Raw genomic sequence first — 23,013 nt, forward strand, 5'->3', positions numbered from 1 at the left:
TCTAAATATATGAAAAGGTTTGAGATATCGCTCAGTGGCAGAGTACTTATATAGCATAACAAACAGCCCCCAAAAGTACCAGCCCAATATTATTTCACACCCACTAGGAAGGCTATAATTACCAATATATAATATAGCAAGTCAGAAAAGATGTGAAGATGCTGTAACCTTCATGCTGCTTCAGGCAAGTCAAGTTGTGCAGACACTTTTGAAAACAGTGTGGCAGATGTCCAGGAAATTAAACAGTTGCCATGTCACTAAGTAACTCTACAACAGTCACAAAAAGCTGGCACGCTGTTCTCATAGCAGCATCATTCCTGATGCACAGGAGTGAGAAATAACCAAAAATCAACTCATCAATGGAAAACATGGGCTATGCAGACCATGGTATATTATTATGACACAAAAGGAAATAAAATACTGGTGGATACTACCCAGGAGCTTTGGCTATAATGTCCTAAACAAGAAGATAGACTTTAAAAGTATGAGACTGAATAATTTCTGTTGCAGAATATAAAATGTCAAGAATAGGTAATCTGTACAATGACTGTGGATAACAGGATTGGAGGAGATGTGTGTGTGTGTGTGTGTGTGTGTGTGTGTGTGTGAGAGAGAGAGAGAGAGAGAGAGAGAGAGAGAGAGAGAGAGAGAGAGAGAGAGAGAGAGAGAGAGAGAGAGAGAGACTATTCCAGTTATTGACTGTGGATTAAAGAAAATGTTCTAGAATTAGATGGTGGCACCATGGCACCATCTTTCAAAATATTCTAAAAGAGCATATGTTGCATACTTTGAAGATGATGAACTTCATAAATGGTTATAAAAATAAAGTGACTCATACAAATGAAGTCAGTAAAAAATGAAAAAGTAATATTAAAATGATAAAATTTGGAACAAATCTGAAAGAAGTAATGCTAAGTAAAACTGGGATTGTTTTCATGGTGTAACAAGTGGAGACCCTCCCCACAGAGTAAATGCTGGGCACTGGCAATCATCACCTCCGGTTTCACACTCCCTGGACAAAACACACTCACAACCCATCTTCCATCCAACGCAGTGGTTCTCAACCTGTGGGTCACAATCCCTTTGGGGGATTGAAGGACCATTTCATGGGTGCTGCCTAAGACCATCTGAAAACACAGATATTTAGATGACACTTCATAACAGCAGCAAAATTACAGTTAAGAAGCAATGAAGATAATTTCATGGTTGGGGGTCACCACAACATGAGGAACTCTATCACGGCATTGGAAAGATCGAGAACCACTGGTCTAAGGCTTTGTGGATTGTTTTCTACTTCACAGCTTTTCCTGTTACATTTATACTCAGTCTTCACAGAGAGACCCAAGAGATATTTTCTAGGGAAACAAAAACCAAAAACCAAACCAAAACAAAAAACATAAACTAGGTTTTTTTCCTTGATACCCACCCTGTTATTTTCTATGGAAATCATACACTTGACAAAGTCCTTCCTCTCCTTCCAGTTTCCACAGTGCATTCAATTCCCCATGAATTCTCTCATTCTTACAGACACTAGCCTGAATAAAAGTCAATTTCAGTATCACTATCCCTTGCTCATGTCAGGGATCAAATTCTCCCTCATGCTATGTGTCTAACACAGAACTGTGTCATCAACCTTCAAGGACTGTGTGTGTGTGTGTGTGTGTGTGTGTGTGTGTGTGTGTGTGTGTGTGTGTGTGTGTGTGTGTTTAGTGGAGGGAGAAATTCCACATACATTGATGTGTGGAAGTGGTATGTATGTAGGGTGAAGGAACGTATGGAAACCCATCACCTATTCCTTTGTTCATTTGTTTTAAGATAGGGTCTCTCAGTGAACATACAGTTTAATAACTTAGAGAAGTTTACTGGCCAGTGAATCCCAGGGAGCTCTCTGTCTCCTCCCCAGCAATGAAATTACAGGCACATACCCTCATCTATTAGTTTTGTTTTAAACACTGGTAGTGACGATTCAAACTCAGGTCATCAAACTTCCCTGGCAAACATAGTATGGACTTAGCCACTTCTACAGCCCCTCATCGTGCTGTGTCATTTCTCTTATATAATATGAAACATCCCAAATCTAACAACCAGATTTTTCCAGGCATCATCTTGTATTTTAACTATGTGGACATTGTTGCTCTGGCTATTCACAGATGACACCCTCCTTTGTTTCTGCCTTCTTTCCATACCCATCACCAAGTGAAACAAACTTGGGGTGCATTGCCTTCTATTTTTCTCCATTATCACTTCACTGAATTCTAAGTTGGAGGAATGCTAAGGACCTCTTAATTATCCAAGCTGGCAGAGTTCGCCTAGCTTTGACACTAATTCACTTCTCTGAATCACTTGATAGTTGTAGTCAACTTTTCTCCAACCTAGAATTTTCTTTCCTCTTCCTTTTTTCTTTCTTTTTTGTATGAAAGTCAAAGCCTTCAGCAGTCAATCTTCCCCTCTCCACTGCTTTTGCTGCAGGGCACAAAAGTTCTTAGAGTAGTGAGTCAGGCCCTGGAGTCATCGGAAGCATCACATCCACACACTAGCCGAACTAACTTCTCAGGATCTTAACTTTTTAGTTTCTACCATAAACATTCCATCTTAGGTCTATAAAAGTGATAATATATAAACATATATACACATAGGTGTTTGTATATGTACATACATACATACATACATAATTTTAGTGGCCTGTCAGGCTTATGCTAATTTTGTTTTAATTAGTACTTTTTATTTTTCTGTCATGGTTACGAGTATTCCATTCTTCTAGGTAATACTTACACTCTATTCTGGATTCTTCTGTGTTTTCCAAGCTTGACTGAATCCCACTGCCACCAGAGCCACTTCAAGTCATCCTATTTGCTTACTCGCTTGCTTACAGAAATGCAATTCAGAATCTCTGCCAGTAGCCCCAAAGTCCTTCCACTTTGTAGCCTACAAATATCACCATCCTCCCAGGTGTCAGATCTCAAAGCCAGGTACGAGCTTTGGTATGCCCCATGGAAAGAAACAGTGTGTTCCTAGTTTGCTCAGCTGTGTCTCTGAAATGTTCCCCATGTATAACCCCTATTCTCTATTTCCATAAGGAAATGAGTCATACCCTTTCTATACCTCACTTACACATTAAAAATGTCACTGTTAAAATCCAGGTCACAGGAACCTAACCTACACACACCTACACAACCATAACATCCAGGGAGTCTTGCATTTCCTGGACTGCAATCAGCACTATTGAAGAGTGCCTAGGTGATTTTTTTTTATAGGTTGCCAAATTCAAAACACAGTGGTATGCATTTTAAAAACAGTCTCTCCCAGCCTAATTTTAATCCCAGGTCTTTTCACAGTTCCTTCTTACCCAGCTATATTTTTCTAAAGTTCAAATTTTCCAAAATTCTACTCTAAAACATGCCATGCTCTCTACAGAGTAAAGTCCATCTTCGTTCTTCAGTATTCACTTGTAAAATTGTCTTTAACCATTTGTAGTAATAGGTTCTGAGTCCATGAAATCTAAAGACTAAGCCTCTAAGTAGCTAACAATTTAGCAGTGGGTGGGGGGACAAACAGAGGCATAATTTAAACACCTCTATGACATTAAACAAGATTTATATTAATTGGAATTAATTCCCTCCTTAGTTTTATAGCAAAGCTTCCACTGTTTAGCTACTTCCATAGTGACCAACTTTACCCAAGCACCAATGAAAAAGGATAGTTCCCCCAAATTCCCACAAACCTCTGAGTCTTTCTGCTTACAAGATTTGGCTCAACATTTGCGCTCTAAGTGGACCTCTGTCCCCTACTATTATTTCCATTTCCTTGGAACCCTTGGCAACCTTAGTACGCTATGAAAAAGAAATTCTCCTGGCACTTGAAGCTTGTTCTCATTTCTTTTCTGTTGCTGTGATGAAACACTTTCACCAAAATGAAGCTTAGGGTGGGAAGAGTTTGTTTAGCTTATGATTTCGGGTTAGGATCCATCATTGAAGGAAGTCAGCCCAGAAACGATGAGAACTGCTGCTTGCCTTTCCACTCACATGCTTGTGCTCACATAGATTTCTTATCTAATCCAGGACCACCTGCCCAGGGATGGTGCTGCCAACAAGTAGACATCCTGCACAGGCATGTCCACGGGTCAGTCTGATCAAGGTATTTTATCATTAACCCAGGTTCTTGTCTTCCCAAAGTCTCTAGATTGTACCAAGTTAATAGTTAAAGCCAACTGCGACTTAGCAACTCTGTATGGAATGCATATGTTCTTGTCTTCATCATAAATGTCATTTTTTTCTGTTGTGGTATGTTGTAGGAAAGCCCCCTTGGGACAGCATTTACAGCATAACCCACTGACTTTTCTCAGCACCTATTGTATACCAACAGCACATTTTACAATGAACACAAAAAGGCTCACAGGTAACTAAAATTTTATGAAAAGTTGAATGCTGGTACATATTACAAGCTTTACCATACCAGATGTTTGCTGAATTGTCATCACAAACAAAAAATCAAATCTCATTAGGTTGGCATAAAAGATGAGACAAACCATTATTCTCACATCACTAGACAAGTGAATCACTCATTGTCATAGCATGGCATTCAGTGAGGAGCTAGCAAACAGTGTATGCACATCTATGATCAACGATCTTCCTAGCCTAGGATGCTGCTTAGCCACACAAAGAATATTATTTAAATTTCTTTTTCTAATTTTTTTTTTGAGACAGGGTTTCTCTGTGTAGTTTTGGTGCCTGTCCTGTATCTCGCTCTGTAGACCAGCTGGCCTCGAACTCACAGAGATCCTCCTAGCTCTGCATCCCGAGTGCTAGGATTAAAGGCATGCACCACCACTGCCCAGCTTATTCAAATTTCTTAAGAAAGTTTCAGAATGTTCTAATAGCTGTAGTATTCTGCTCTGACACAGGAGTACTTCTTTGGATATGCTTGCTTACTTGTCTACTGGCATGGATGTAAAAATTCTGGGAAATCTATGTACTTCTGTGTCATGACCCTTCATACCCCAACATAAGATAAAATGGAATTAAGGTTGGTTCTTTCCAGAAAAATCTTACATCCAGGTAAACATAGAATTCCAGACCTGAAAGCCATCACTTAATTAGGCTCAAAACCAAAGCATGTATTGACACAGTAATTGGTATTGTTTCTACTTCAAATTATCTAGCTCATGTTGACACAGATTAGTCAGTTCTTCTGTACATATGAACCATGGATATTGTGGTTTGTATGTGAAATATCCCCCACAGGCTCATGTTTAGATACGTAGTTCCCACCTGGTGGCAATGTTTGAGATCCTTGTGCAAGTTGTAGGAGATAGAGCATCCCTTTCCTCCAAGGAGGTAGATCTCTGGGCAGTCACTGAGGTTTGAAAGCCTGCCTTTACTTCCTGTTCCTTCTCTGCTACCTGGCTACAAATGCAACATGACTAGATGATTCATGCCCCTATCACCATGCCTTCATTGACTGCTGGTATGTCTTCTTCACCATGATGGAATGATACCCTTTTCCTGGTATGCAAGAATAAACCTTTCCTTCTTAAATTGCTTCCTGTCAGGTATACAGTCATATACCTGAAAATTGCCTAACACAAAGAGCCAAGAAATGACCAGTGTGATAGACTACAGAGTCACACTAGTTGCTTTGGATTATGCCTCCATTAGAAGAGCTATCACTTTGAGAGCAAAATGATAGCTTGAAGCAAGGAAGTTAATTCTCCAAGATGTATTAGGTTCCATGAGTATCTCCAATTTGTAAGAAGCAATGGGTTCATACTATAGATGAAAGAATGCAAATGAAACCCTTGGAAAAGAGTTAGAAATGGAGAAGTTAGGAGTAGAAGTCATTTTTAAAGGTAACAGAACTAAAGATTAGCTAATTTTAAAATATTCCCTGTTGCAGTTCCAAGATCTCTCCTAAACTCCAAACTTTGGAGTTCAACCTTCACATTCTGTTCCTTGTTCTGAAACAAAGCACCACTGGCTAATAAGAACAGTGGAGAGCTAGGAGACGCATGCACACAAGGTAACTAAACGTGATCCTTGAGGCCTAAAATCTAATTATGGCCAAAGGTTTTAACTGTGAAGAAAAGAAAACTGAAGAATAATTTGCAATGTTTTTTAATGTCAAAAGTTATTGTAACATAATAAGCAACAACAATAACAACAAAAATGACTGATCTCCAGTGTCACAGAAGCAGGTCAAACAGAATTAGGCCTGAGTTCCAAAGATGGACATACAGGTTTATGATGAGAAAGTGATGGCATGTCCTAGAATATTCTACAGAAAAAAATACTAGAATTTCCTTTTCTTAGATCATCAAGAATCAGAAAACACCCATCTGTGTACAATGTCTTCACACCAGATATGAAAATATGTAAATTCAGTGAAGCCCAATGTTTTTGTGATATTTTTATATGTGATATTAAGATTAGGTAAGTCAAAGAAATTTCTTATTAACTTCTTCCTAAAAGAATAAATATCTGCCAAATATTGCATAATGAGTTAATGTTGATCTTATCTATGTAACATTTATTATCCTCAGCTTTCATATTTAAATGTTACTCAACAGGTAATCACATAAATGACTTTCTTAAGGGAAATAATATCTAACATTAGTTGTGCCTAGCTTCAAGACCATTCATTGCTCACTCTTGATAACAAATTAAAAGATGTATTAAATAATTGCCTTTCTTAACTCAGGCAAATAGCTATCTTAACAGCAGATACATCCCATGCTACTGTTCTCAACACACCCCAAACAAAAATAAAAGGTGTTATCTTCACCATCAGCATCAGCATCATCCATTTAATGATATCCTAGACTGAAATCACAGCTATCCATTGCTGTTCAGATACAAATTCTATTAGGTAGATCAAGACCACAACTATAACAATTCTATAAACCAGAACAATTTGCACAGAAGAGATCCTTTGAATCTCAACCACTGCTTATTTCTAACATTTCCCAGGTAGGAGGTAAATGGATTAAAAACTTCTTAACAGTGATGAGACAGATCCAACAAGAGATGGGGCACAGTTCAATCCCAGTCCACCATTATTACCAGGAAAACAAGCTGTTCTGTGAGTACCGCCTCAGCAAAGTGGCCCTTTCTGTGTAAAGAGTGATCCAACTACCTAATTACAAAGTAATGAGCAAGTAAACCCCAAACAAAAGTTATGGTCCTTTTCTCCTGAAAGCCAAGGTTGATATGTTTCAACAACAATGTGATTCCCAGAATGGGTCTCTTTCAAAATTCCAATGGACCCATTTACCAAACCACAAAGGCATCCCGGCAGTGAGCATTTCAAATTTTAATTTGAAATTGAATTATCTGTCAACAAAGTAGGTACACTTTCCACATCTGTTCTTACTGAGCTCTTTCTCTGTGAGCCGTTTCCTCCACCAAGGTCAGTGGGTAACAGGAAGCTGTGTTCCGAGTCTGACCAAACCAGCTATCTTCTGATTAAACATTGTTTTATCTGACCTTGTTTCAGCTTGGTGTAAAACACTGTTACCAAGTAGCAGGCACAAAGGTACACTGTAAGGCTTGAGAGAAGCCTGGTTCTTGTTTTTTTTTTTTTTTTTTGGTTTTTCAAGACAGGGTTTCTCTGTGTAGCTTTGCGCCGTTCCTGGAACTCACTTGGTAGCCCAGGCTGGCCTCAAACTCACAGAGATCCACCTGGCTCTGCCTCCTGAGTGCTGGGATTAAAGGCGTGCGCCACCACCGCCCGGCTTGGTTCTTGTTATGAAATGTTTTCAGATGCAGTTGAGAGTGGGATATGTTCAGACACAGGTGAAACAGAATGAAGGAGCAGAAAGGTAAGAATTTCTTTCTTCAGAGATTCCACATCTGAGCAGTTAAAACACCCATGCTAATTATGGAAACTTATATGAGCAGGGAACTTTGAAGTGACAGTCATCTTAATGTGAAGGCAGTTTGGTACATCTCTCCCCCTCCCGAGACTGAACGACCCATTTATAGGATGCATTTCTGGAAAGGGTCCACTATTCAGGCTCCGAGGCATGTTCTGGACTATAGTACACTCTACAGCAGAGTTTGACTGAGTAGCTTTCACATTTTGGATTTGAAAAGGAAACATGAATATAGCACAAAAGACAGAAGCAGCTATGGTTTGGCTTGGGGGATTTTTTCCCCATAGAGTTGGCTGGAGGTTTTGTTTGTTTGTTGTTTAATTTTGTGTCACTCCCATGAATTAAAAAAAAAAAACAACATTGTCTACATATTAATTTGCATATGGAAAATGTGCTCACGAAGGACTCGTTGCTAAATGGATGCTAAGCTCAAAGTGCTAAACCCTATCATTCTCCTGTCTCATCTGCCTCTCCCTACAGAGCCCATGATTCTTTCATCTCTAAAGTGAGAAAATCCAATGACATAGTTCTAAATTAGTTTAAACACCCTGATTCCAAATATCAATAGGTTAATACCCACATTGTTCTTTTGCGGTTGTGAATATCATGCCTCTTTGGGATGGCATAGAGCAGATTCACAAGGAAAGTAAAGAGAACAGAAAACTAAGAATGTGGACAGATTCCCCTCCCTTGTGACATCTATGAGCTGACAGCAATCATCTCTATTGTGATATTATTTGGAAAAGAGGGTTACCTGAACATAGTGTCTAGCACAGTTGTATTTTCAATGTGATATAGTTTGGCAATCTCATCATGATGATCTTTCTCGATTTACATTTTATCCATTTGTGCTCACAGGGACACAACAGTTTAATAAAGACTGGATGCACACTCGTTGGGCTATTTGTTATAGGCCCTGGTATATCAATAAGAAGGAGAAACTTACTTTAAGAATTATATGTCATACATAAGTCACCCCACAAGTTCTAATAGGGAATACCTATAGATGATAGATACCTTCAGCAATGTGGCTGGGTACAAGATTAAATAAAATTAAATAAAATCAGTACCACTCCTATATATAAATCATAAATGGGCTAAGAAAGTAATCAGGGAAACAAGAGCCTTCACAATAGCCACAAATAATGTAAAATATTTTGGAGTAACTCCAACCAAGGAAGTGAAAGACCTGTCTGACAAGAACATTAATTCTTTGAAGAAATAAACTGAGGAAGATATCAGAAGACGAAAGATCTTCCATGTTCACAGATCAGGAACATAACATAGTAAAAATGATCATCATACCAAAGGCAATCTACAGATTCAATGCAATCCCCATCAAAATTCCAACACAATTCTTTACAGATCTTGAAAGAGTAATATTCAACTTCATATGGAAAAACAAAACACTCAGGATAGCTAAAACAATCCTGTACAGTAAAAGAACTTTCAGAGTTATCACCATTCTGGATTTCAAGCTCTACTATGGAGTTATAGTAATAAAAATCATGTGGTATTGACATAAAAACAGACAGGTAGGTTAATGGAATCTAATAGAAAATCCATATATGACTCCACACACCTATGGACACCTGTTTTTTAAAAAAGAAGCCAAAACTATACAATGGGAAAAAAGCATCTTCCACAAATGGTGCTGGCATAACTGAATTTTAGCATGCAGAAGAATGAAAACAGATCCATATATATCACCCTGCACAAAACTCAAGTCCAAGTGGATTAAAGACCTCAACCTAAATCCAGATACACTGAACTTGATAGAAGAGAAAGTGGGAAGTAGCCTTGAAAGCACTGGCACAGGACATAACTTCCTGAATAGAACACCAGTAGCACAGACAATAAGGTTGACAATTAATAAAAGGGATCTTATGAAACTGAAAGCTTCTGTAAAACAAAGATACTATCAATAGAACAAGATGTCAGTCTACAGAATGGGAAAAGATCTTTACTAACCCCACATCCAAAAGAGGGCTGATCTCCAAAATATGTAAAGAACTCAAGAAACCAGCCATCATAAAACTAAATAATTAAAAAATCTACCTCAAGACTCAGCTACACCACTTTTGGGCATATATCCAAAAAATGTGTGTAACACGAATTGCTAAACAGTCTTCATAAATAAATAAATAAATAAATAAATAAATAAATAAATAAATAAAGAAAGAAAGAAAGAAAGAAAGAAAGAAAGAAAGAAAGAAAGAAAGAAAGAAATCCAGAGCCAGATATTGGCATGAAAGCTGAGAGATTAGAATAAGCCAGCCACAAGTTCTTACAGTTAGGAATTCCTCAGCCCAAGAGAGAGCTACTTCCTATATACTCATACCTATATACTTTTCTGTGCCCTGCCATCTTACTTCTCTCCTCCTAGCTACATCATTCCCTCTCTCTGCTCAGCTCTATCACTCCCTGTCTGTCTGTACACACCTCCAGACCTCTATGGTTAACTAGTGCTGGGTTAAAGGCATGTGCCGCCACACCTGACTCTGTTCCCAGTGTGGCCTTGAACTCTCAGAGATCTGGATGAATCTCTGCCTCCCAGCAGATTAAAGGCGTGTGCTATCACTGCCTGACTTCTATGTTTAATATAGTGGCTGGCTTTTTCTTCTAATCCCCACTCAAGCTTTATTTGTTAGAGCACAAATAAAATATCGCCACAGATGCTGAATCATACCATAAGGACACTTGATCAACTATGTTCATAGCAGCTTTATTCATAATAGCCAGAACCTGGAAACAACCTAGATGCCCTTCAACTGAATAATGGATAAAGAAAATGTGGTACGTTTACACAATAGAATAATATTATGCTGTTAAAAACAATGACATCAGGAAATTTGATGGCAAATGGATGGAACTAAAAAAAATCATCCTGAGTGAGGTAACCCAGACCCAGAAAGACAAACATGGCATGCATTCACTCATAAGTGGATATTAGCTGTAAAGTAAAGGAGAACCATGCTACAGTCCACAAACCCTGAGTGGCTAGGTAACAAAGCGTGCCAGAGATACATGGATCTCCAGAGGAAGAGGAAATAAGGGCACATTTTGGGGTCAGATAGAGACCTGGCACAAGGGAAACTCCCAGCAATCTACAGGAATAACTCCAGCTAAGACGCTTACCAGTGGTGGATGCTTAGCCTAAGTTGGTCATCTCCTGTGACCAGATGGGACGTCCAGGAGGAACTGGAACCCTGACCCAGTCACACAATCTTTGACCTACAGTCTGTCCTGCTTATAGGATGTGTGCAGGGGGTGACATGGAGATTGTGGGAGTGTCCAACCAATAACTGGTCCAGCCTCAGACTCATTCCATAAGAATGAGCCCATCCCTGCCACTGCCTAGAGTGCCAGGACCCAGAGGTTGGATGGACCAGAGACCTAGGATAGAACCAAACACGATCCCTAATGATATTCTGCTATGCTCATAGACTGGTGACTACCCCAATTGTCATAAGAAAGTCTTCATCCATTAACTGATGAAAACAGACACAGAAGCCCACAGCCAAATATCGGGCTGAGCTTAGGGCATCTTCCTGAAGAGGGGGAGAAAAGATTACATGAGCTAGAGGGGTCAAGGACATCACAAAGGAACCTCCAGTGACAACTAACCTGAGTCATAGGAGCTCACAGTGTCTAGACCAACAACCAGGGAGCCTGCATGATACTGACTTAGGCCCTCTATGTATGTGTGACAGTTGTGTAGCTTGGTCTACTTGTGAGACTCCTAGCAGTGGGATCAGGGGCTCTCCTTAATACTTTGTCTGGCTTTGGGGAACCTATTCCTCATACTAGGTTGCCTTGCCCAGCCTTAATACAAAGGGAGGAGATTAGTCCCACCACTTGTCATGCCATGATTTGTTGGTACCCATGGGAAGCCTGAACAGAAACAGAGAAATGGATTGGGAGGGGAGGGAGGAAATGGGAGGAAAGAAGGGAGGGGGAGCTATGGTCAGGATGTAAAATAAATAAGTAAATTTAATTAATAATAAAAAAGAATCCCATGTCTCCCTTTAAGTAGGTAGAACTCCAAGTGCCAGGACTGTGGCTGTAGCTCCCTTAGTAGAGTACATGCCTAGCATACACAGAGCCCCTGAGGTGGAGTCCCTATACCATTCAAAAAGGGTGTGGTGGCACATGTCTGTAACCTTAGCACTCAGGGCACAGAAGCAAAAAGAGCAGAAGTTCAGTCATTCTCAATGCTCGGGGCCAGTCTTGGATATGTTAGAATTTATCTTCAAAAACGATAGAATTATGTGTGTCATTTCTACTGGAAGAAAAACCACAAAATTATGCCTGGGTTGGAAAGGGTACAGTGCACAAAATTACACTGTCATCTTCTAAAGCTTATCTTCTCTCATGTCTACCACCTGCATACATATATTTTCCTGTACTTTTCTGTCTTTGAGTTTTCACAACTTTATACATAGATACAATGTACTGTGATCATATTCATATCCATTACCCATCTTCTCACCTCTACTCCTTCTCACATCCTTCTTCCCAAATAGACACCCTCCTACTTTCATGTGTTTGTGTGTGATAGCCAGTATATTTAAATAAAATTGCTTGTATGAGTATGGGTAGGAAGTTGGTTACTGGTCCATAGGAAAGTGACCATTGCAGAAAATGAGTCTCCCTCCCCAGGCAACCATTAAGTAGCTAGCTGCCAATAGCCCCCTGGTGGGGGTCCTCATCCTGGATAGAATGCTGAAGGCCTCAGTCTTGTGTACACAACCATCACTGATATTATGAATTCATGATTGCAACAGTAATGTGATGTCATGTCCAGAACACAGTGCTTCACGGGACTCCTTCCCATATTCTGATTCCTAAACCCTTCCTGCTCCTCTTCTTCAATATGCATTGGAGCTTGGAATGGGTTGATAGAAATGTCCGGTTTGGGACTGAGCACTAACCACACACACTTATTCGAATCACTCTGACTAGTTGTAAATGTCTGCCTTAATTGTAGTTCACTGAAAAAAGAAGCTTCTCTGACCAAGACTAACAGTGTATTGAGTCTATGAGTATAAACAGCAATATTTAGAAGGTTGTTTTACTATCTTCCCACTTAGCAAATGAAAAGTGTGGGTTACCCAACTAGAGCCTGTGAACTCTCTAGCTGTAGGTTTTTTTTTTTTTTTTATCATGTTCATTGTACCAGCCCTAAGCAACATTAACGGAGACATTTCCATCAATTAAAAGCAAACCAACCTCGAGTGATTTTTGTCACATGAAGCCAGAAGATCATTATTTTCTCAAGTTATAGGAAGCTACTGATATTATTTCCAATATATATTCTGAGTCATTCAAGTAAATAAACCTGTACCATGCTTATTAAAACAACAACAAAAACAGCTAGCTATGATTCTCCACGTCTTTGCTAAATGTAGTAAAAGCTCAAATGGCTGTGATCATCACTTTGAAGAATGAGAGATCAGTCTAATCATTCAATAACCAAGGTCTATTTGTAGACATATATTGACAAAAGTAGAAAAATATCAAGGTAGATGTAAGCTCTAAGAGCCAGTTATAAACTTTTTAACATTTCCTAAATAACCTTTCTTCCCTTATAAATTCCTTATTGACTGAGTCATGTAAGTTATCACAGACTGCACGATCTTTATATATTTCAGGCCAGGAACCTGTGGAAAATACTGAAAAGTCTTTGGTATAATAACAAAGGTTGAGCAATCTTTGGAACAGAATTATGGTCCAGGTGCCATGTTCCCACTTCTCAAATGCATGGTGTGGTTAAGCTAGTCTTCTGGTCTGCATCTTGGATGATCCATCACATCCATAAAGACTAAAGTAACTATGCATGGCCCAGTTAGGACTCAAACAATGTCCAGGAATGTTCACAGTGATGTTCAATCTCTGACATGCCAAGAGTAGTGTGACTGGTGACTCACAGCTGTGTCTCTTTCTGGAACCAGTCTTTGCCCGAAGAGTAGCTGACTTGCCCAAAGTCAAATTTCCTCTACAGAGAAAAATAAATCTGATGATGTGCCAATTTGGGAGCCCCAAAATCTGGCCCCTTTACTCCAAAGACTAACTCAAAGCAATCCCCAGAAGGATTGTATAGGTAATCAGTCATTTTTAATGTTATATACAAGATATAAAAAGGAAGAATCCAATATTATAGGAATTTTAAGAGTTAACATTAATATCCAGTGGCCTGAAATATGGTGCTGCCTCCCTGACCTTATGAATCATCCTGCTTAGAGCAGAAACACATAGAAGTGGGGTAATAAATGAAATTCCAGCCCACATCAGGATCATGGTAGAACTGCAGATGCAACCAGCTGGTCATCTTATTGGCTCTAACTAATGGTATAATTGAAGAACACCTAGAAAGAACTCAATTTTCATTTGGGGTCTTTGGTTAAGACTCAGCTGCTGACTTCCTCTATGTCCTTTCAAGAAGGTAGATTCATAACAATATTATCAAAGAGGAAGAATTGTTGACCATCCAGAGAAAGCAGCCCCCATCATCCCTCACTTCATTAATTAAAACCAGATGAGAACCAACAAACAAATGTTATGTGCCACAAACTTAAATAAGCACTCAGCTTTTAGGACAGCTGTGATGTCTGCTGGGATATTTGTTTCTATCAAAATAGATAAACACACTTTCAGAAAAGTGGTCAAGTTGGCTAATAGGCTCTTTCGTGAAGCTGTCAGAAAGTATTTCAAAACAGTTCATGCTTAACTGGGGGGACGAATTCTTAATATTATCATAAGAACAGAAACATCCAATGGTGAATAAAGCTTATGATGGTGATCCAGCATAAGGAAACTGCATTTTGACAGTATAGTCATCTCTTTCTTACTAGTTCTTTGAGAGTTCAGTTTTGTACAACGTGTTGTGATCATATTCATTCTTCTCACCAAACTCTATCCAGATCCACCCCACCCTTCCCTACCCACCCAACTCTGTGACTTTTTTTCTCTTAAAAAAAAATTCAAGACCAATTTCTGTAATTCAAATGTCCTTGTACATGTGATCTTCCCCCGGAGCATGGTAAACTTTAGTAGAGGATACACTCTCCTCTCCTGGCAGGCAGCAATGAATAACTAGGCTCCTAGGTTAATGGTGAGTTTGAATACCCAACTCACCTCTCCATGCTGAGACTTGGTCTAGCTTTGACTGCACAAGCTTTGTGCATGAGTTCATACATGTGGGCTGACACATTATGCCCAGAAAATGTTTCCTGTAGTTATCTGCCACCTCTGGCTCTTACAGTCTTCCCACTTCCTCTTCTGCAATGTTCCCTAAGCCTTGGGATGGGATGGAATATAAATGTTCCCTTTAAGGCTAAGAGTTCTGCAGGCTTTTATTCTCTGCACTTTTACCAGTTGTGGGACTCTGCTAATCACCATCTAATGCACATAAAGGCTTCTTAGGTGCAGTTTGAGAGATGTTTTCATCTCCATTTATAGGCCACTGTCTTTTGAGAGTAATAACTGTGCATATTTGCATGCATGTGTGATAAAGAGTACCAAACCTGAATGACTATCCTAGTACATTTCTGAAACAACAGCATCAACCATAAATTTACATGCATTCAATATAATCTCCTGCCAGTCATGTAAACTGGTCCTATTTTATGATAAGCAAATCAGGGCCCAGAAAGTCTCATTAATCCTTTATTCAGTGCTAGGTAGCAACGAAGCTGATTTAAATCCAAAAGTTTTGCTCCAAAGCTCAAGAAATTGTAGAGGCTGGAGGTGGGAGGGTGAATTGAGATTGATTCTACATAGATACCTGCAATCAAAAATTCAATGTTTCATTCACAAGATCAAAGAATGCAACTAGGCAAAAAAAAATTCTAAAGTCAGTTTTGTGGCTTAAGTGCACAAAACTCATAAAACTCCTTAATAGGATCCTTACTTTAGGATGAATCTTTTCCTCTTGATGTCAGCTAATGCAACAGAGTATTTTTTTAAGGCACATTTCTTTCTTTGGACATTGAAGAGGTGGTAACAATAGCCACATTGAAGATTTTAAGAAATGGGTACTGAGACTGGCACTGGGAAGCTGCAGCGTGCAAGAAAAGTTTCCAGGTCATTCTGGTAAACCTAACAATGTTGAGAGCATTCTCACACAATATAAAGCATTTTCAGAGTGAAAGGCTGGGCACCGTTCAGCTTTTGGCACATAAAGCACAGGTTTTGAAAAAAGCTAAAGAAAAATGAGAAATCTGGGGGCCAGAAAGCTTTTGGTTGAATACTGCATAGTTTTCTAGCACTCTGAAAAATTATCACCACACGCACCAAATAAAATATGTTATACAATCAGGCAGATTGGGGAAATGCAAATTTTGAGTGTTCTCTAAGGTTACATTCAAGTAGGCAGAGACCTGAGGTTCATATTATTTATGAACTCATAAGCCTTAGGAATGTGGGATATATGACAAATGCCTCTACTCTTGTTAAATAGATTCTCTGCTACAGATTTAACACATATATGTATATAAGTGTTAGTGTACATGGACTATATATCATATAAACCCATAAGGTTAAAAACACCAACCTAACACACATAGTTGCAATTTCAACTTAAGAATCAACAATTAATGGTTCTTTAGGTACTGGTCATGGACATTATCTGCATGGTAAATATGAGAAAGTGCATGAATCCTGTCAATGGGGAATAAAATCTTCACTGAAAAGAATAGGAACATGGAAGAATTTCTTACTCAGCAGAGACATTCTTAACACATAGACTGTGGCAGTCTTTGTTAATCTCACTAATGGTATAGTATACACAAGAGTCAGAGGAATCATAGCATAATGGGTATATCACTGCTAAGAGGATGGAGTTTTCTGACAGCATATGACAGAATCCTGACAGGCAAAAGAATAAACTAAAAACCTCTTGACCTAAGCAATATTAAAGCTAAACATTTACATTTGTGTTTGGAGAACAGTCTGAAAGTAGTTAAGCAAAAGTAACACATCTCTGAGATAACTGAAGTACCTTCCTTCCTTGGTCAAACATGCAATTAGAGGAGAAAACATGAGTACTAAAAAACATTCAGAAAAAACAAAATGTCATTGATAAGGTAAATAATGTTTGGAAACAACATAAAGCAAACACATAATCAAAGAGATTTTTTAATTCATAAGTGATTTCATAGATGAATCAGTAAGTAAATTGTGTTACATATGATTAAAACTTTAAAATGTTATTACATAAATATTGTAATGAAGTCATCTGTTCAACGTGCAAGTCATGGTTTTGTTTATCCTGATACGTGCCTAAATAATTGCAGGTAGCCCTATATGAAGCCAATGGCCATGCCACACTTTAGACTCTAAAGCAGTGGTTCTCATTGTTCCTAATACAGTTCCTCATGTTGTGGTGACCCCAGCCATTAAATTATTTTCAGTGCTACTTCATAACTATAATTTTGCTGCAATTATAAATTGTAATGTAAATATCTCTGCTTTCCAGTGGTCTTAGGTGACCCCTGTGAGAGGGTCATTTGACCCCCAAAGGGGTCCTGATCCACAGACTGAGAACTGCTGCTCTAAAGTTTAGAGGCTTAACTGTAAATGATCACAGGAACACAGAGGCCAGTCTTCTTTTAGTGGCAGGCAGCTGCAGCTTTGCAGGGAGGATTATCCACATGGAGAGGGGGTCAGCTCAAATGGTCAGACTTTGCTTCTCTTCTGCATATTTTAAAGGCTTATAGGGTGTGCACTGTGTGCCAGGAACTGCTTATGGCCCTTTTTAAACATAAGCCTCTGAGTCGCATAGCAACCAGATGAGGGGAGTACCAGTGTCACATTCATCCTACAGATCAGAAAGCTTAGGTACAGCGAGGGTCAGTACCTTCTTCACACTAGCAAGTGAAGGAGCCAGGATTTGGATCCAAACAGAGTCTATGCCTCTAGTTGCTCATCTATGCTGTCTCCTGCTTTCAGTTGCTCCCTTTGTTTGTTTGTTTTGTTCTGAGGAAAAGTATGATTTCAAATTTTGTTAATATTTTTTAAATTATAATATACACACAATAACTCTACATGTTTACAGTATACATCACATATTTCAGTATATATATATATATATATATATATATATATATATATATATATAATGTATAGTGATCAGGTCGGTATATCTACTGGTATATTTACTGCTAGAAACCCTTACCATTCCTTGGTGGTTGACATTGCATATCTTTTCTACTAGCTGTTTTAAAACACATCATAAGTTACTGTCAACTAGAGCTAGCTTACAGTATTACTGTAGAAGTTACTATTAGTGTTCTGTGCCAGCTGAACATGGACCAATCCTTTCTCCATTGCTTCCACCCTCCACACTCCCCAGCCTTGGGTAACCAATATTCTACTCTCTAATCTTCCAGATCAGTTTTTTTTTTCAGCTCCTAAGATCCCTTCTCTTGAATGGTCCAACCCTTTCATCAAAGAATTGCCCTGACATTGTGCTTTTCAGCCACCTCTTACCCACCACCACCACCACCACCACCCTGTGATAAGGAAGAACTATATTATTTCATATAAGTATTTCCATAACTCTGGAAAGCACCACCAATCAAAAGCAGAAGCTGATTCTCATCAGGGCTGAATCTGGTGGGATTCACTTGCATGTTGAATTATCTGCAGATATATATGAGGATGTTTTCTGATATCACATGACAGGAATCCTGATAGAGCTGTGCAGTTAGCAGAGGCTTCCTTCACAGTGAGGCTAAGCAGGAACTCTAAAGTCAGTGACCTGGTCAGGAAGTGAGGGACATGGACACCACACTTCCTCACAGCACCCACACCCAGCAATGCAAAATTAGAGGGACAGCTAACTCTGAGCCCTGACCAAGAGACTTGTCAACATGGGCAAGTGTGATCCAGAAACCATGACCCAGAAAAGCATTTTGTCACATCATAGGATCAGACACCGAGGGCAAACAGGTCCATGTGAAGGTAAGGAGACAGTTCCAAGCCTCCCTATGTCTGCCTCCCCTAGCCAGAAATTATGAATGATGCTGTCTCCTAAAGAGGTACTTTCTCGTGAAACCTCAATTCTTTGAGCTGTTACAGTTCGCATTAACTACTTCCATGGGCCTCATCTGGTCAAAATACTTTAGTGTACTTTAACCTTCACTGTATTCCCAGGATCCAGGATGGCAGACAATCCTTTCTATCCCCTCTGGTATTTGAAGTGGTCTTTGCTGGGTCTCTTTGTGCTTTCTAAACACAGTCATGAAACATGAAGCCCAACAGAGTCCACAAGAAAATCAGAAGTTTGAACCACTCTGAAAAGAGCACAGAGGCTACTTCCTGCTGTCTGCATGCCTCGCTCCTATTAATATATTTCCCCATAGCGTGGTTCTAGTTTTTAATAACAGCACCACACTGCTGACTCACAATCACCATATGGTCCTCTTGGACCCAGGTCTCCCTGCTGTACTTGTGCCTGCCTAGCTAGTCTTTTCTTAAGCATTATCTGTGCAATGATTTGGATGTTTTCATGCCTGAAAGAAACTTCAATCAGTCTTATTGATCTTGACTTGGACTTCAGGAGATTCTGCCCCAGGTTATTCCATTCCTGAGTACACTCCCCTTGTTCTGATACTCAGAAGGCCCCACCTGCCTTGCTACAAAAGCCTTTTAATTGATTTCTCTGCCCCAACCTTTTCCAATTATGATCTAGGCTTGGCACAGTCATGTGTCATGCTTCAGACATTACTGAACATTAATTAGACAGCTTCTGCTTGAATAGATATGAAGGCAGAATCTGATGGCTAACATCGCTGTGAAATGTGCCCCCAGCTTTCTTTCCATTGGCTCTGGTCCCACCTGTTCTCAGATCACCCACATACATTCACTCACCCCTTAACTCAATCCCTCTGCAGTGTGACCACAGACATCCTACTGTTTTGTTTTCAAAGTCATCCAGATTACAAGATCTTATTTTTCTGTTTTTATTGTTCCCATTCTCTGTACTCACTACCTCTACATCCCTTATTCTTCCATGATGTCTGCTACCATTATTGCCATCCACCAATTCTTCAATAATTCTAATAGTAATTAAATTTGTGTGTCTGTTAAAATGGAGACTGTCCTGTTAAACTTCTCAAAGGGATAGAGAGATGAAGAGAAATTTGTAATAGCTATAGACCATAAAGCTGGAGTAAATTTAATATTCTGTTGTCAAAGACGCCTACTCCTAATAGACAGATACTCTTGAACTTATGATTGGATGGAAACCAGATAAAACCAGCATGAACTGAAAACTTGGTAAGTGCAAAATGCACAACGGTAAGCCTACTGAAAATTCTAGTTCTGCAACTAGAATTTTCTTCTACAGCTACACTCTGACAAGACACTCCCCAGTTTTTACTAACTGTACACATGTTGTTGCTACTGTGTCCACTTCACAAAAACCAACAGGCCTATAAATTTTAGGTGAGAATCCTTGACCAAAAGATGTTTGAATTTATGTTCTCTTACTTGATTTTTACAAATAACCCTGATGTTTGGGAGCACAATTGTTTGAGACTATTAAACACTATTAAATACACAGAGTTTGAATATTTTTTTTGCCTTGCCATGGTCATGGTCACATCCTTTTCCTTTGAAAAGTAGAAGTGATAGTGGCTATTTTTTTAAAGATTTGAATTAAGAAGCCATGAATAGGTAACCTATTACATATATTAATCCTAGATTTTGTATTTTGAGAATAAACCAACAACAGTTCAAGAGGTACTGCCAGTATTCAAGATATATATACACACCCCTCCCTGGGAGTAGAACAGACACAGTAGGTAAATCAATAAATATACGTTGAGAAAAATTATGTTTTTTTTTCAGCCTTAAGTGTAACTGACACTGAGTATTTCTGGTCTAGAGGTTAAAGTGATTCTGACAGTTTCCTGTGGCATGCAGAGCAAATGTCCTTTGCTGCTAGGGGAACCTTCAAACTGAGGGAGAATGAGAACTGATTGCAAATACTGATATGACCCAGAAGGTAGACACACCTTCCTCCCAACACACCAGAGAGTTGGACTTTTCTAAGATCAGATGCATGGTTCCTCTCATTAAGACTAAAAACTTAAAATAAAATAAAATGCACCCCATGTTTTAGGATAAGGCTGTAGTAAAGGGATTATTCTAAAAGCATGGGGACCTAAGTTCGAACCCTAAAAATCACATTTAAAAAAATGTGAATGGTGTTGTACATTTGCAATCTCAGTGCTGGAGAAATGGAGACAAGATGCATCCCTGACTCATAGGTCAGTCAGAGTCAGATTACTTGGTGAACTCTAAGCTACTGAGAGATGCTATCTCACAAAGAAAGGGGGCAGGGCCATAAAAGTGTCAGACAGTGCCTGAGGAATGAAACCTGAAGTTGTTCTCTAGCCTGCAAAACTCTCTCCTCTCTTCTCTCTCTCTCTCTCTCTCTCTCTCTCTCTCTCTCTCTCTCTCTCTCTCTCTCTCTCTCTCTCTGCCAAAGTTCTATCAAAATAATATATAGGCTGCAAGTGCACAGCATCAAGCAATCAAAGGGCAGCACAGATCATGGGATGAGCTTTCTAAGAGAAGGGATGACAGAAATATCAGAGAAACATCAAGGGACTAAACAGGTTTATCCATAGTTGGATCAAAGGCTCATTGCTTTCTAGACATGATGATCATTGCACAGTAAGGAGGACCTGGAGGGTGGGTCAGTGTAAACTATCCACTTAAGAAGTCATCTGTAGCAGGAATCTTCAAAGTTCTTATTAATAAAATCAAACCCGAGGCCAGTTATTGGGGTCCATGCTGGTAGATCAGAGAGACAGAACAAGCCACAGCTATCTCACCTCGCCAGATCCTCAGCTGGTCTTGTCTCCTCAGACTGGAGGCCTTCTGTGTCCTCATCCCAATGGCTCTCAGCTGAATTACTGCTCAAAAGCCTGAATGCTTAACCAGCCAAAAATCTTCTAGTTTCTGGTCCTCACGCCTTATATATCTTTCTGTTTTCTTCCACCACTCCCTGGGATTAAAGGCTGCCTTTCTGGGATTAAAGGCGTGTCACTATGCTTGGCTGTTTCCAATGTGGCCTTGAACTCACAGAGATCCAGAGGGATTTCTATCTCTGGAATGCTAGGATTAAAGGTGTGAGTGCCATCATTTTCTAGCCTTTGTATCTAGTGGCTGTCTGTTCTCTGACCCCAGATAAATTTATTAGAGTACATAATATTTTGGGAAACACAATACCACCACAGTCCCACAGTCATCCATCAAGAGAAATGCTTTCGGTGTGATTTGCTAAGCCCACCACCCGTTCATGAAAAAAAGGAGAGACTGAAAGAGAGTGGCTACGTAACAACATAAAATGGGCACTCAACCTGAAAACACACAGAGAGAACTGAAAGGCCCAGGCACAGAGGTACCTTACCACTAAATTCTACACTGTGACATGAAGAGGATGGGGATGAGCATAGGTGAGCACGCCGCCCCACACTTACATATAGAATCCTTAGGTGCACTAGGGTATGTATATACATTTAATACCTCAGAAAGTTCTACTCTCATGGCTATTGATGTTGAACACTATTAGTCAAAATATATTTGTCACAATTTTATACTGTTAAACTGGGATTCTAGGAGCTGGAGAGATGGCTCCGAGATTGGTTAAGAGCACTTGCTGAGTTTCTTTCCCAACACTCATGACAGGTATCTCAGAACTGTGACTCCAGCTTTTCTGTGACACCCTTTTCTGGCCTCTGTTGTCACCCTGCCCCCCCCCCCACACACACACACGATCTCTTTTTAAAATAGGATTATGGAATCAACAATGTCTTCCTCTTCTTGTGCTTCAGTGTTCTGTACATGAAGCAGCATGGCCTTTGAGACAATGAGACAAGAAAGGCCCATATTTTCACACCATCTGATAGTGGCATCTATGGCTAACCTGACTACTTTCATCACTCAGCTCTTAACAAACTACTCAAAGCCCAGCTGCTGGGGAAGCTAGCCTGAAAACTAGAACGAACATGTTGTTTTCTGTGGATCTCTTTGCCTTTGTGACCACACCTCTTAGTAGATAATGCTCAAGCCATGGGCTAGTGAGCCCATTGAAAAGTCTCTATCCACAGAAAGTTACTACCTATATAGTT

General features: G+C 39.5%; 1 protein-coding gene across 2 annotated transcripts in view; it reads right to left on the reverse strand.

Moving 5' to 3' along the window:
• Nucleotides 1–23,013, reverse strand: part of Ctnna2 (catenin alpha 2) — a 1,144,108-nt gene that overhangs the window by 1,094,586 nt on the left and 26,509 nt on the right. The gene's annotated exons all lie outside the window — the stretch shown is intronic.

Source organism: Peromyscus maniculatus, chromosome 3 (genome assembly GCF_049852395.1).
Source record: "Peromyscus maniculatus bairdii isolate BWxNUB_F1_BW_parent chromosome 3, HU_Pman_BW_mat_3.1, whole genome shotgun sequence".
Classification (NCBI taxonomy): Eukaryota; Metazoa; Chordata; class Mammalia; order Rodentia; family Cricetidae; genus Peromyscus; species Peromyscus maniculatus.